This window comes from Rhinoderma darwinii, chromosome 4 (genome assembly GCF_050947455.1).
Source record: "Rhinoderma darwinii isolate aRhiDar2 chromosome 4, aRhiDar2.hap1, whole genome shotgun sequence".
NCBI classification, from domain to species: domain Eukaryota; kingdom Metazoa; phylum Chordata; class Amphibia; order Anura; family Rhinodermatidae; genus Rhinoderma; species Rhinoderma darwinii.
Genome location: NC_134690.1, coordinates 320642572 through 320658132, shown reverse-complemented (window position 1 = coordinate 320658132; position 15561 = coordinate 320642572). Strand labels below are relative to the sequence as shown.

The following is a 15561-nucleotide window of genomic DNA, read 5'->3' as shown; positions in this document are numbered from 1 at the left end:
TTGGCTATTTACTTTTTTTTACGGCCTTCACAGTGAGTTAAATAAGAAGTAATAAAAAGTACTAACATTGCCCACGTGGACAGCCGTTTTAATATTTTTTCCTGTTATACAAAAGATAGCCTTTGAGTAAACGGAGTAAGGGCCAGTTCAAACGTTGTGTAAATACTGCAGATTTCCCGCAACGGAATTCGTTGCAGAAAATCCACAGCAAATACAGTAGCAACAAAGTGGATGAGATAAAACAATCTCATCCACACTCTGCATAAATACTGATCATGAAAAACTGACCTGTGGTGCAGAATTTATTCTGCCGCATGTCTATTGTATTTGCGTAAACGCGCCTTATTTGTTGTGGGTTTTCCCCGTTGTATTCAATGGGGAGGTAAATTCCGCAACAAATAGCAGTTGTGTTTTTTGCGGCAGGTTCGCAGCGATCCTGCCATAAAAAAATAAAAACCGCCACTCAGAAAACAAACAATATATTATGCTTACCTAGGAATATGTGTTTTATCCTCCTGGGATGACGCTTCATCTCATGTGACCTCCGCTGCAGCCAATCACAGGCTGTAGCTGCGGTCACATGGATAAAACGTCATCCCAGGAGGCCGGCCTGCAAGCAGGCTGGCTAAGTGCTGCAGTTTTTCGCAGCAGACATTCCAGGCGAGAAACTGCCCCACAGTTTGGTGCGGTTTTTCACCCCATATTCCCTGCGGCGCACAGGGCGGATACGCTGCGTTCTTTTACGCAGCGTATCCGCCCCATGTGAACTCAGCCTAAAGGTAATTTCACATTACATCCTGCACATCCGTGTAATGTATACACCGGGAAAGCTCCCAGAACGTATGGTAAACAGTCCCATACACCTGATGGAGGTTAAAAAAGCCTCAGTTCGGGGGGTACTGCGCTATTTTATGCTGTGGCGTCCAGTAAAAAAAAAATTATACTGCATGTTTTTTGTGTCCATTTAATGAATGAGCCAGAAGCTTTTCCGCCGCATATGGTAAATGGACAGGCAGGACGTAATGTGAAAACAGCCTTACCAAAACATAGGCCTTGTTCACACTGTGCTAAAAACGGCGGAAAAATCGGAAGCAGAACGCCTCCAAACATCTGCCCATTGGGAAAACGGCATTCTGTTCCGACGGGGCTGTTTTTTAATACGGCCACGAAAAAGAAGTGCATGTCACTTCTTCAGCCGTTTTTGGGGCAGTTTTTCATACTCTATAGAAAAACAGCTCCAAAAACGGCTGTTAAAAACGCAGTGAAAAACCCGACTTTTAATAAAAAACGGCAGAATATCATTTAATAGATTATCAATAAGGGACTAGATGACTTGCATCTGTTTAAAGCTTTATTCTTACTACTCAATGTAAAACAGACCATGACTTCACTGCCCATTTCCTCTCAGACTGCGAAAAATACGTACATGTATCTCATAGCATAGTACTTTGAGCATATGTACTTCATCAGTAGAGCAGCCGCCAGTTAGACTCAACAGGGTCCATTTCCACTAGCTAAGCGCTTAAATGCTGCATCCCATCACGTACTCCACTCAAGGTTCTAAATCTTGCATGATATGAAGATATTTATATAGATTCAGTTTCCTGTTTGTCAAGCAGCTCCCAGTAGAGGTATTTTAGCCATTAAAAACAGACACCTTTATTACACGGAAATCACTAGAGCGCTCTAATAAAACAAGATAGTATTTTGCAGGAAATAGTAGCTATAAAGCTTTCAATTTCTTACTGATTGGTAATAATTTGTATTATTGTTTTCTATAATCAGCCTTTAAAAGTTATTGTTTATGAGTGAGCTTTGTAAATATAAGTAGTTGAGGGGTCCTAGTCTGCCAGGGGTTAATAAAATTGAATGAGACATTTCTAAGTTATATCTGTTTGACAACCGCTATGACAACCTTTACACCTTCTATAGGGGTGTTCATCCATCATTACCAGACTCTTATCCTAGTGATGCAGGATACAGGAGGTAGATATGTAATACGGGGATGCAGGGGGGCAACCAATATTAGAGATGTGATGGCAGCAATATTGGAAGACACCCAGCTTTCCCAGAAGAAGCTGAATAGATTTTTAATATTTCTGTCAACTCAAGGACTTATGTTTATAAGTAGTTTTTAGATTTTGGGCCGAAACGCTCTTTAGTGCGATTATTTTTATTGTGTGTATTTTGTTAAGAAAATATTACATTGTAGACTTCCTTTTTTTATATTCTGTGAGGTTACAAGTTGTTACTGCTATCAATACTTTAACTACAAATGAATTGTTCATTGTTTAAAACCAATTGTATACAGCAGACTGTTTAGCTGCACTTAGTTACAATATATATAGGGTGATGGTTTATTGTGATACTACATAATATATGGGACATAAATATTTGAAAAGGCTTATTGACATCCCATAATTTTTTTTCTGTAAGATTCTGCATAAATTTGTAAAAAAAACGGTATCAAATCACCACTGATTCATGGTAAAGCCACATGGTGTTGAGGTTTTCGGAAAGGTCTTCATCCAGGTCAAATACATTGAAGATATGATTATCCAATGAGGTGCTGTAGTTTATTCACTGTCAATCACACATACCTCAACTCCAGCAATCCAAATGCAGCAAATCATGAGAATAAAATCTACACTTATAATTGATGTATCCTGTCAGAAAAATCCAAAGGACTCCTGGAATATTAATAACTTTCTATAAAATGTATATTAACTATTAAATCCATTGTTCCCTCACTCCAAAAAGGAATAATGAAACTCAGATGTAATTTATGATTAGCCAAGCAAACGTCCCAAACAGAAAATGCAGCATGTCCAATACAACGCAGCCAAGATATGTTATACTGTGTTATAGCTGAAGCATGGCCAGTGAAATTTCCTTATATAGTAGCTTTACATGGAATGATTTACCTAAAGCCTTCACTCATGGGTTTTGTAACATTAACAAATACCAGGTGTTGCCCCTATATAAGTAACGCTCAAGGTTTCAGGCCTGGGTTGATAGATTTCCGTACATTAAAGGAACAGTGTCATCACAAATTATTTTTTTATATGTTAAAGATGTTAGTGCTTTATTAAAAACGTTTATATTCATTTGTGTGTTTGTGTTTTACTTTTTCTTATTTTTACACTTTTTCTTCCCTATGGGGGCTGCCATTTTTTGTTCCATTTCTGTCTGTGTCGATTAACGACACATACAGACATGGAATACGGCATCCACAGTCCCATAGGGACTGCGAACGGCTCCCGTCCCATTGACTGCCGTGTACGGCGTCTGTGTGGGAACTGCGCATGCGCCGCTCCCACACAGTCCAATTCGAAATTGGCGCCGTCCGGCGCCATTTTCCTGTGGACCGGAAGTCGCGGCCGGACAGTAATATTACTACTTCCGGTCGCGGCTTCCGTATTTGTGCACTTGGACCAGCGGCAGCAAACGGAGCGGACGGGCCGGAGGGAGCCGCGGCGGCAGGAGCAGGTAAGAGATTTCAATGTATGTTCGTGTTTGTGTGTGTTTACTACTGTATGTAAACCTACTACGCTTTGTGTTAGCTCAAAAAATGGCGACACACAGTGTAGGAGGTTACACCGTTCAAACCCCTCGTTTATCCCGGCACTAGCCAGGATAAAGGAGGGGGGGATGCTGAGAGCTCACTAGAGCGAGGGCTTTTAACCCAATGTTGCAATGCTGCAATTTTGGGAAATAGCTCCATCTAGTCACCAAAAATGGGTAGTATTATAAATTAGAAATAATTTATAATATTTCCTGACTCGTGAAAAAAATAAAAAAAATTTGAACAATGTTTAATCACCCACACACTAAATGTTTAATTAAAAAAAAAAAAAAACATGTTTTTCTGGCAACACCATGCCTTTAATGACATCAGTAGAAAGAACAAGGTTTTACCTTACAAGATGGTTCACTATATGTACTTAATAGTTCATTGTAAGTATATAATAAGTCAATAATTAGGCATTGTCCTGGACTACTAATTGATGGCTTACCCTTAGATTGGACCATCAATGTATGATCAGTGTGAGTCAGACACCAGGACCCTTATGATCAGCAGAACAAAAGGGGTTGTGGTGATTGCTAGAGCACAGTTGCCTCTTTAGGTGCTAGATAGCCCATTAGTATTTCATCATAGGGGTCCAACCAATGGACCATAATGAAGCGGCTCACATTGATTACACAGACACAGCGGCACGTCCATTGGAGCGGCTCTGCCTGGTACTGCAGTTTGTCCAATTCTCTTGAATGGGGCTTGAGTGAACGAGCTGGAGTACCAGTCACAGCCTCTCGTATGGACGAGCCGATGCGCCTGTATAAACAATGAAGGAGACACAGAGATCGCAGAAGGTGCTGATCGGCAGGAGCCTGACACCTGCAAAAAAAACATTATGGCCTATCCTAAGGATCATCAGGCATAAAGAGTACCCCTATAATGGTCTAAACAGCCCTTCTCCTCACCTGCAGTGTCCTGTAGACAGGAAAGACATTGACTAGGACTAGGGACATCAAATAGGTATCCAAAACACTCACCCCTAGTGTATTGTTATGTGTTTATTAAAATAATTTAGCACATTGAATGGATACTTGCATTATGAATAGGTCAAAACCAGCTTTCGTTTACATACATGACACTGTACTATTTAAAAGCATGAAAGTAAATGTAGATCAAAATAGGAACATAAACATTTTTTTTTTCTAGGAAGCTGATTTGTCAATGATATGCCTGCACCCATGTTACAATATATGGAAGAACACAATAAGATCTGGTCGTGTATGATACATGTAATATCAGGAAGGATGTGAATGTGAGTCCATTGTCACCGGCCTGGTCAGATACGTCAGCCCTACATCCCATTCACAGTGTTCCTCCAGGATGTTGTTTAAGCTAAACAACATCCGTCAGGAAATCCTGTGTTATGTTCACAAAGCTCCGTGTTTACTGAAAAACAATTTCATCACATTCCATAAACTGTGCGCACAGCAGAAAGTTTTACAAGTTGTAGATTTTTTGATAAATGTTGGGTGACAGGTGTTATTATATGTTCTTGGTTTGAAAAAATGTCAATAGTATGTGAACACTGTATAAAGTTCATGACAAAATACTAATATAATATACAAAGGGCTCTACTGTTATTTGCTAAAATACCTGTATTTGCCCAAAGTACTATGTGGCTTATAAATTAGCTCCAATATTATAGGCATAAATATTTATAAATGATTCATAAGATTTTTGGAACTGAAGAATAAAACTTGTCAGTAAATGGCAGATATCCTACAATAAAACGCTGATAACAGAAATCAATAGTTCTTAGAAATTTACAGAACACATGAAACTGCTTATGAGCATAAGGCCAGGTTCCCACGGGTCCAATCTAGAACCCACAGCACGTTCCGTCCGAAAAAAGACACCACATTGAAAAAACTAAAAACTTTCATAATTGCCCTGGCGTAGTCATGGTGACGCATCCCTTCGTTGACGTGCAGTCCAGCCTCTTGGGATGATGCTGCAGCCCATGTGACCGGTGAAGCCTGTGATTGGCTGCAGCAGTCACATGGGATAAAACGTCATCCCAGGATGCCAGTCTGGAAGAGGAACAGAAGATAGTGTCACACTGACAACGCCCGGGTGGTAAGTATAGGATTTTTTTTCCTGAGTTGCGATATTTGCAACGGAATAGCTGCGATTACAAAGCAAAAATCTCAGCAATTTGCTATTTGTTGCAGGTCTTACAAAACCCGCAACAGAAAAGCTAATTTTTTTTCCATGGCATGGTTATGAAATTTTCAAAATCTCATCCATTTTGCTGCTACTGTAAATGCTGCACCGTTTCCGCAGCGTTTACGCTACGTGGGAATCCAGCCTTACTCTATTGCTTAAACTCATCTATATACTCATGAATGTGTGCCACAAAAGTATCATCAACAGATGACTGATATTACTCAATAACATACAGTTGTTCTAGTTAATCAACTGGAATCATGTGAATCTCCTTTTCTCACCCAATAAATTCATGGAAGCGTTATCGCTTTTGTAGTGGTGCTTATTTGGTTTCTATTGACTGTGGACTGTGACAAAACAGCGTTGAATTGCATAAACGTTACAGTCTACAATTGGGCGTGACGGCTCTTGCTGCATACAACACAAACCTAAGAATACAGCCATTGCCTCTGAGACACATACTTTAAAATGGACTTTAAAGTGGAACTCTGATCAATTCTGAAAACTCTTGGTGCCAAACAACCCTTCCCTTGTCTGCGCAGATCTAAAATCCTCTGCTGTCTTTCAACAGTTCTCAACTGAAGCCTGCACTAGGCATCACTATTTAAGCACGGTCATATACACTTTATGGACAAAAATATTGGGACACACCTCTTAATCATTGAATTTAGGGGTTTCATTCAGTCCCATTGCCACAGTTGTATAAAATCAAGCTCCTCGCCTTGTAGTCTGCCTTTACAAACATTTGTGAAAGAATGGGTCTGTAGTGACAGGAAGGAGGTGAAGGGAACAAGTGAGCCCTAATCTACCCACCGCCCTGTCCCTGCCTACTTGCAACGACCCGCCCTAGGCGACGGGGTACAACTTGGCGGCGGTCCCTACGCTGTCTAAGTGCAAGGGAGTACAAACAGGGAACACGCAAGGGAATACAGTAGCCCACGGAACGCCGCGAGGAAAGGGAGCGGTGAATGAGCCAGTCAGGATCAGGAAGTAGTGGAGTATACAAACGGGAGCACGGAGCAGAAGCAAGCCAGGGGCAGAGCAACGCAGGATAAACGGAACTGAAGCAAGACAGAGGCACGGCAGAAGCAGGCTGGAGCAAGGCAGCAGTGGGGCCAGGAATCCAAGAAGAATAACAAGCAAGGAGGAAGAGAAAACGGTGGTATAAATGGACAGGGGGCGGAGCTAACTCTGACTGACCAGGCCGCGATAGGCTCTCCCACTCCTGAGCCTGCCACCCTGATTGGTGGGAGCAGGTGTCAGTCTCAGAGGTCTGGCCTCAGGTGTCGACTGATTAATCCTGGGAGTATACCCAGACGTAGTGCCTGGCAGATCCTTTACAGTACTCCCCCTTTTATGAGGGGCCACCGGACCCTTACTAAGAGGACCCGCTTTAGTGGGGAAGAGAAGGTGGAACCTCCTGATCAATACCCCAGCGTGAACATCACGAGCAGGTACCCAAGTCCTCTCCTCCGGCCCGTATCCTCTCCAATGGACCAGGTACTGCAGGGAGCCCTGGATCATCCTACTGTCCACAATCTTGGCCACCTCGAATTCCACCCCCTCAGGGGTGAGAACGGGAACAGGAGGTTTCCTCGAGGGGGACCAGGACTGGGAGCAGCTTTTCAGGAGGGAGGCATGGAAGACGTCGTGTATGCGAAAGGATGGGGGCAGCTCCAGACGGAAGGATACAGGGTTGAGGACTTCAATGACCTTATAAGGTCCAATAAATAGGGGAGCAAACTTCCTGGACGGGACCTTAAGGCGCAAGTTCCTCGACGACAACCACACCAGATCCCCGACGACAAACCGGGGGTTAGCAGAACGTCTACAATCAGCCTGAATCTTTTGTACGCTCTGGGACGCCTCTAGGTTCTTCTGAACCTGGGCCCAGACTGTGCACAGTTCCCGATGAACGTCCTCTACCTCGGGATTATTGGAACAACCAGGGGAAACGGAGGAGAACATAGGATTAAACCCAAAATTACAGAAAAACGGGGAGACCCCTGACGAGTTACTGACCCGGTTATTCAGGGAAAATTCGGCGAGGGGAAGGAATGAGACCCAATCAAATTGACAGTCAGAAATGAAACACCTTAAATATTGTTCCAGGGATTGGTTAGTCCTTTCCGTTTGGCCATTAGTTTCGGGATGGAAGGCGGAGGAGAAGGATAGATCAATCTCCAACTTTTTACAAAAAGCTCTCCAAAATAAGGAAACAAATTGTACCCCTCTGTCCGAAACGATATTGACTGGGGCCCCATGGAGACGTAGAATGTGTTTCACAAACAAAGAAGCTAACGTCTTGGCGTTAGGTAGTTTCTTAAGGGGCACAAAGTGGCACATCTTGCTGAAGCGGTCTACTACCACCCACACCACCAACTTGCCCTGAGATGGAGGCAAATCGGTGATAAAATCCATGGAGATATGGGTCCAAGGTCTCTGGGGAATGGGCAAGGAACGTAGTAAGCCCGCAGGTCGGGACCTAGGGGTCTTGGACCTAGCACAGACCTCACAAGCGGCGACGTAAGCCCTAACGTCTTTAGGCAACCCAGGCCACTAATAGTTTCTGGTAATGAGGAGTTTGGTACCCAAGATGCCAGGATGACCAGATAGAGCGGAGTCATGGTTTTCCCTGAGTACCCTTAGCCGGTATTGCAGGGGGACAAACAGTTTGTCCCCAGGGAGGTTCCCGGGAGCTGAACCTTGATCAGCCGCGATGTCAGAGGCTAATTCAGAATCATTGGCAGAAACAATTATACCAGGGGGTAAAATACAAGCAGGATCCTTCTCAGAAGGAGGATTAGCCATGAAACTACGTGACAGTGCATCAGCCTTAATATTTTTGGACCCAGCCCTATAGGTAACCAAGAAATTAAATCTGGTAAAGAATAGTGCCCAACGAGCTTGTCTAGGATTAAGCCTCCGGGCAGATTCTAGGAAAACCAGATTCTTGTGGTCAGTAAGGACCGTTACCTGGTGTCTGGCCCCCTCCAAGAAGTGACACCACTCTTCAAAAGCCCATTTAATGGCTAAAAGTTCGCGGTTGCCAATATCATAGTTACACTCCGTGGGCGAAAACTTCCTAGAGAAGTAAGCACAGGGGCGGAGATGGGTGAGGGAGCTGGTACCCTGGGACAAGACGGCCCCCACTCCCACCTCGGACGCATCAACCTCCACAATAAATGGCTCCCTTTGGTTGGGCTGAACCAGCACGGGGGCCGAGATAAAGCACTTCTTGAGGGTCTCAAAAGCCTGGACGGCCTCAGGGGGCCAGTGGAGGACATCAGCACCCTTGCGAGTGAAGTCCGTAAGAGGCTTAGCGACGACCGAGAAGTTGGCAATAAATCTCCTGTAATAGTTAGCGAACCCCAAAAAACACTGTAGCGCCTTCAGGGAGGCAGGTTGGACCCATTCCGCCACAGCCTGAACCTTGGCAGGGTCCATGCGGAATTCATGAGGAGTGAGGATTTGACCTAAAAATGCTATCTCCTGTACCCCAAACACACATTTTTCGGTCTTCGCAAACAGATTATTTTCCCGAAGGACCTGGAGGACCTTCCTGACATGCTCCACGTGCGAGGACCAGTCCTTGGAAAACACCAGTATGTCATCAAGGTACACTACAAGAAAATTACCCAGGTAATCTCTCAGAATTTCATTAATAAAATTCTGGAAGACGGCAGGGGCATTACACAACCCAAAGGGCATGACTAGGTATTCGAAATGACCTTCGGGCGTGTTGAACGCAGTTTTCCACTCATCCCCCTCTTTGATGCGGATAAGGTTATATGCCCCCCGTAGATCGAACTTAGAGAACCATTGGGCCCCCTGAACCTGATTAAAAAGATCCGGAATCAAAAGGAAGGGGATACTGGTTCCTTACTGTGACCTTATTCAAGTTCCGATAATCAATGCACGGCCTAAGACCACCATCCTTCTTCCCCACGAAGAAGAAGCCAGCACCTACAGGAGAAGTCGAGGGGCGAATGAACCCCTTGGCCAGGCATTCTTGGATATACTCCCTCATAGCTTTACGTTCAGGACATGAAAGATTAAATATCCTCCCCTTAGGAAGCTTGGCACCAGGCACCAAATCGATGGCGCAATCGTAATCTCTATGAGGGGGCAACACCTCGGAGGCCTCCTTAGAAAACACATCAGCGAAGTCCTGAACAAACTCAGGAAGCGTGTTTACCTCCTCCCGGGGAGAAATAGAGTTAACCGAAAGACATGACATCAGGCAATCACTACCCCATTTGGTGAGATCCCCAGTATTCCAATCAAACGTGGGATTATGCAACTGCAACCAGGGAAGACCTAATACCAGATCGGACGATAATCCCTGCATCACCAGTACAGAGCACTGCTCCAAATGCATGGAGCCAACACGGAGTTCAAAAACAGGAGTATGATGAGTAAAATAACCATTAGCAAGAGGAGTGGAGTCGATACCCACTACCGGGATAGGATAAGGTAAATCAATAAAAGGCATTTTTAGAGACATAGCAAATTCCACAGACATGATATTAGCAGATGAGCCCGAATCCACAAAGGCACTGCCAGTGGCAGACCGGCCAGCAAACGAGACCTGAAAGGGAAGCAAAATCTTATTGCGTTTAGTATTAACGGGAAATACCTGTGCGCCCAAGTGACCTCCCCGATGATCACTTAGGCGCGGAAGTTTTCCGGCTGCTTATTCTTGCGCCTGGGACAGGTGTTCAGTAGATGCTTGTCGTCCCCACAATAGAAGCAGAGACCATTCTTCCTGCGAAACTCTCTACGTTGTCGAGGGGACATGGAGGCCCCGAGTTGCATAGGTACCTCAGAGTCCTCCGTGGAAGAGCGAGGAGACGGGTCCTCGGGGAGAATCGCAGGGCAGTCAGAGGGGAAAACATTGAAACGTTCAAGCTGACGTTCCCTGAGAAGTCGGTCAAGTCGTACTGCTAGGGCCATAACCTGGTCTAGGGAGTCAGAAGAGGGGTAGCTAACCAGCAGATCCTTCAGGGCGTCAGATAATCCTAACCTAAACTGGCACTTTAGGGCCGGGTCGTTCCACCGAGAAGCTACGCACCACTTTCTAAAATCAGAACAGTATTCCTCAACAGGTCTCCTACCCTGACGTAAGGTCACCAGCTGACTCTCGGCTAAGGCAGTCCTGTCAGTCTCGTCGTAAATGAGACCGAGGGCAGAGAAAAACCGATCAACGGAGGAAAGTTCAGGGGCGTCAGGAGCCAAGGAGAAGGCCCACTCTTGGGGCCCTTCCTGGAGTCGGGATATAATGATACCCACCCGCTGGTTCTCGGAACCTGAGGAGTGAGGTCTTAGGCGGAAATAAAGTCTGCAACTCTCCCGGAAGGAGAGAAAAGTCTTACGGTCCCCTGAGAACCGGTCAGGTAACTTGAGGTTGGGTTCTAAAGGTGAGGTGAGGGGTACTACAAAGGCAGCGTCAGACTGATTGACCCTCTGAGCCAGGGCCTGGACCTGTAGGGAGAGGCCCTGCATCTGCTAGGTCAGGGTCTCAAGGGGGTCCATGATAGCGTCAGCGTAGAAGAAATGGTAGACTAGGTAAGGGCTTGTTATTATGTAGTGACAGGAAGGAGGTGAAGGGAACAAGTGAGCCCTAATCTACCCACCGCCCTGTCCCTGCCTACTTGCAACGACCCGCCCTAGGCGACGGGGTACAACTTGGCGGCGGTCCCTACGCTGTCTAAGTGCAAGGGAGTACAAACAGGGAACACGCAAGGGAATACAGTAGCCCACGGAACGCCGCGAGGAAACGGAGCGGTGAATGAGCCAGTCAGGATCAGGAAGTAGTGGAGTATACAAACGGGAGCACGGAGCAGAAGCAAGCCAGGGGCAGAGCAACGCAGGATAAATGGAACTGAAGCAAGGCAGAGGCACGGCAGAAGCAGGCTGGAGCAAGGCAGCAGTGGGGCCAGGAATCCAAGAAGAATAACAAGCGAGGAAGAGAAAACGGCAGGTATAAATGGACAGGGGGCGGAGCTAACTCTGACTGACCAGGCCGCGATATGCTCTCCCACTCCTGAGCCTGCCACCCTGATTGGTGGGAGCAGGTGTCAGTCTCAGAGGTCTGGCCTCAGGTGTCGACTGATTAATCCTGGGAGTATACCCAGACGTAGTGCCTGGCAGATCCTTTACAGGGTCACTTTAAAGAGATCACTGAATTAGAGCGTGGTACTGTAATAGGATGCTGCTGTTGCATTAAGTCAGTTTATGAAATGTCTTCCCTTCCTAGATATTCCACGCTCAACTGTGAGTGGTATTATTGCAAAGTGGAAACATTTAGGAACCACAGCAACTCAAAGCCACAAAGTGACAGATGACGTAAAGTTACAGAATGGGGTTGCCGAGCGATGAGGCGCATAGTGCATACATGTCACCAACGCTCTGCTGACTTAATTACTGCACAGGTCCAAACCTCCTCTGGTATTAACATCTGCCACGAAAAATGTGCGCCGGGAGCTTCATGGCATGGGTTTCCATGGCTGAGCAGCTACATACAAGCCTTATATCACCAAGCACAATGCAAAGCGTCGGATTGGGTGGTGTGAAGCACGCTGGCACTGGACTATTGAGAAGTGGAAACGTGTTCTGTGGAGTGATGAATCACGCTTCCCTATCTGGCAGTTTGATCGATGAGTCTGGGTTGGGTGAATACCAGAAGAACATTACCTACCTGACTGCGTTGTGCCAGCTGTAAGGTTTGGTGTAGGAGAAATAATGCTTTCCAGTGAAGGGAAATCTTAATGCTTCAGAATACCAAGACATTTTGGACAATTAGAAGCTTCCAACTTTTTGGGAACAGTTTGGGGAAGGCCCTTTTTCTGTTCCAGCATGACTGTGCCTGAGTGCACATAGCAAGGTCCATTAAGACATGGTTGGGTGAGATTAGTGTGGAAGAACTTGATTGGCCCGCACAGAGCTCTGACCCCAAACCCATTGAACACCTTTGGGATGAACTAGAACAGATATTGTGACCCAGGCCCTCTCGTCCAACATCAGGGTCTGACCTCACAAATGCTCTCCTGGATGAATGGGCAAAAATTTCCACAGACACACTCCAAAATCTTGTAGACAGTCTTCCAAGAAGAGTGGACGCTGTTTTAGCTGCAAAAGGGGGAAACAACTGCATATTGATGCGTATAAAAGTTCCTGTAAGTGTAATGTGTAGGTGTCCCAATACTTTTGTTCATACAGTTTATGTTATATACAATCTATATATAGGAAATAACACTATGTCTGGTGAAGCTATAATATATTTGGGGGTTATATAAAGTGCACATAATCAATATATTATCAAACTCACTCCCATTGCAAGAAGGAATTTAATTTATTATGGATCCTCTGGCAGCCAAGCAAGAGACTAAGCCTTTCATGGCATTTTATAAAAGTCAGTGAATGCTGCTAGACCAAGAATGTACAGGCTGTCATACTTGACAACCTGCATTCTGCTTACAGATTCACACCAGGTTGAGAATTTCAATTCCATAAAGTCCTGCAAACTTGTTATCAGATTACGCCTGCCTGTAAACAGTATGATTTTCTAGGAAATATATTAAGGAAATTGCTATTTAAGCAATTCTCTAAAAGCGACACTTAATTCAATTGGTAGAATTAAATACATTTTAAAGGTCCACGCATCTTTGTTTTTTAACTATACATCTCTTGAAAAAAATGATACAAAAGAAACATATCAGGTGAACGTTCACGTGTCTTAATCTTATTGACACATTACCCATGTCTCATCTCATGAACTGCAAATATTCAGACCATGAGCATTACCATGCTAATGAACAGTTATTAAAATACACAACATATCTTCTACTTTCCACCCTTTGCGCAGCAGTGAACAAGCCACACACCTAGCCCTCGCTCTTACCACAATAAATAATGACATGTCTAATCCCATTAACATGTTTATAGTACGCATGAAGTCACCAACCTGATGATACAAGACAGGTAGGATGAAATAAATATCTGGCAAATGTTATTACAATACAAAACTTTATTCCAGCTTAATCCAAGAGTCACAGCACGTCATAAACCAAGACAAGTCGATAGGGTGTTTTGATGCTATGTATATTAATGGTGTTCTTTAACAGAAGATCATAAAAGTGTATATAAAGTCTGGACATACAAATCCACTGCATACAAACATCTCTTTATATGCATGTCTTCTTAAAGGGCTGGGGAATGTTAACATTTAAAGCAATATTATATATTGTCAAACAGCCATTCCACTATTTTTCACAATGAGTGAGTGCAGCTCGCATAATATTACATTGGCATGTGATACAGGTCCAGAACCTGGGTCCTTAGGGCTCATACACATGGCAGAGTAGTGTGCATGGAGCCTGTTTGGCATCACAGAGTCCCTGCACGTCCCAGTACCTCCATATTACAGCATCTGATGGAGTATGCCATGGAGACATAAGGAAATCAGAGGAATACGGAGGTATAGTATGGCCCCCTAGCAATCGGAAACTGTACAGAGCTACTATACGAAGTCTTGCTGTGTAATCCATGGGCATCAAATAATAGCACCCACAGTTTTGGCATTCCACTCTCCCCATATAGAAGTCAATGTGGCAGTTTAAGCCCTGGCTGGACAGTTTAGAAGCTGTGAAACACCATATTGATTGCCTCTCTGTATAGAAATATTTAATTATTTTTATAGACTATTTCTTTCATACTCCAGTTGGAAGTTGGAGGACAGATCCATAACTTATTGTTTACTACTCATGTCAACTACAATGACCTATGAGATCTCACAAGCAGCACATAGGGGGTGCAAGAATGGGTTGATGTCTCACTGACCTTTAAACAAATACTGTCCCAATAATATATTTTACATGAATTAAAGGGAGGGTTATCAATGTGCCATAAACTACATTATATAATGAACTCTTTACTTTGTTTATTGATCACATACTGATCACATATTGATCAAATGTCAGTAGGTTTCAATCCAAAGGCTGGCACCTTTGGTCTGAAAAAATCCAGATCTATTTTAGTTCACTGCTATGTGCTTATATTCCTAGTAGTTTGACTGTCATCGGATTGTCTAAACACAGCCTAGATCATATTTACCCAACAAACACACTTTCATTGCCAATATTTATATAGTAAATCTTAAATTATAACCAATATGTTACATCATTGACATTGTACTGTGCATGCCTATGGCAGAGTCTACACAAAGTGACACCTCCTTATAAAATGCAGTGTGCCATAGATAAGATGTGGAAGACATAGCTGTATATAGAGCTGTGCAGAGCACAACGCATTGCAGTATATGATACATTGCCAGTCATTTAGTCAGCAGACTAGAACCTTTCCTTTTCCACCGCAGTATAGTTATGGCATGGATCAGCATTATTCACTACGGAATTATTTTTACTCTGCTGCATTTCATTGGTCGTTGCTTTTACTTAAATGCTCAAAATTCTGAAGTTTGCTAAGAAAACCGAGTTATCATCAAATCTGGACAGTTAGAGCTTGTCAGGCATGTGCTCAATGTAGCATATAGATAAGCTTTGCTAAAATCTGACCCCTTGCCTTCTATTTTTACCCTGCACAGGCTCTTTAACTACACAATCATTACAACATCTGCAATACATGAATCCCAGTGCCATCCCAGCTCTATGTGCCAAACCATGCAAGCAAACTAGCTAAAAACACTAAAGCCATCTGGTGTAACAGAAATTATACCAAAGGGGGTGACACTATGCTAAGATCTATTGATACACATCAGTACAGACCCCTATCCGATCAATGTCAGGGGTAATTAACCT

General features: G+C 44.1%; 1 protein-coding gene across 1 annotated transcript in view; it reads right to left on the bottom strand.

The window, feature by feature from the left end:
• Positions 1-15561, bottom strand: part of CDC42EP3 (CDC42 effector protein 3) — a 42848-nt gene that overhangs the window by 26001 nt on the left and 1286 nt on the right. The window lies entirely within an intron of this gene.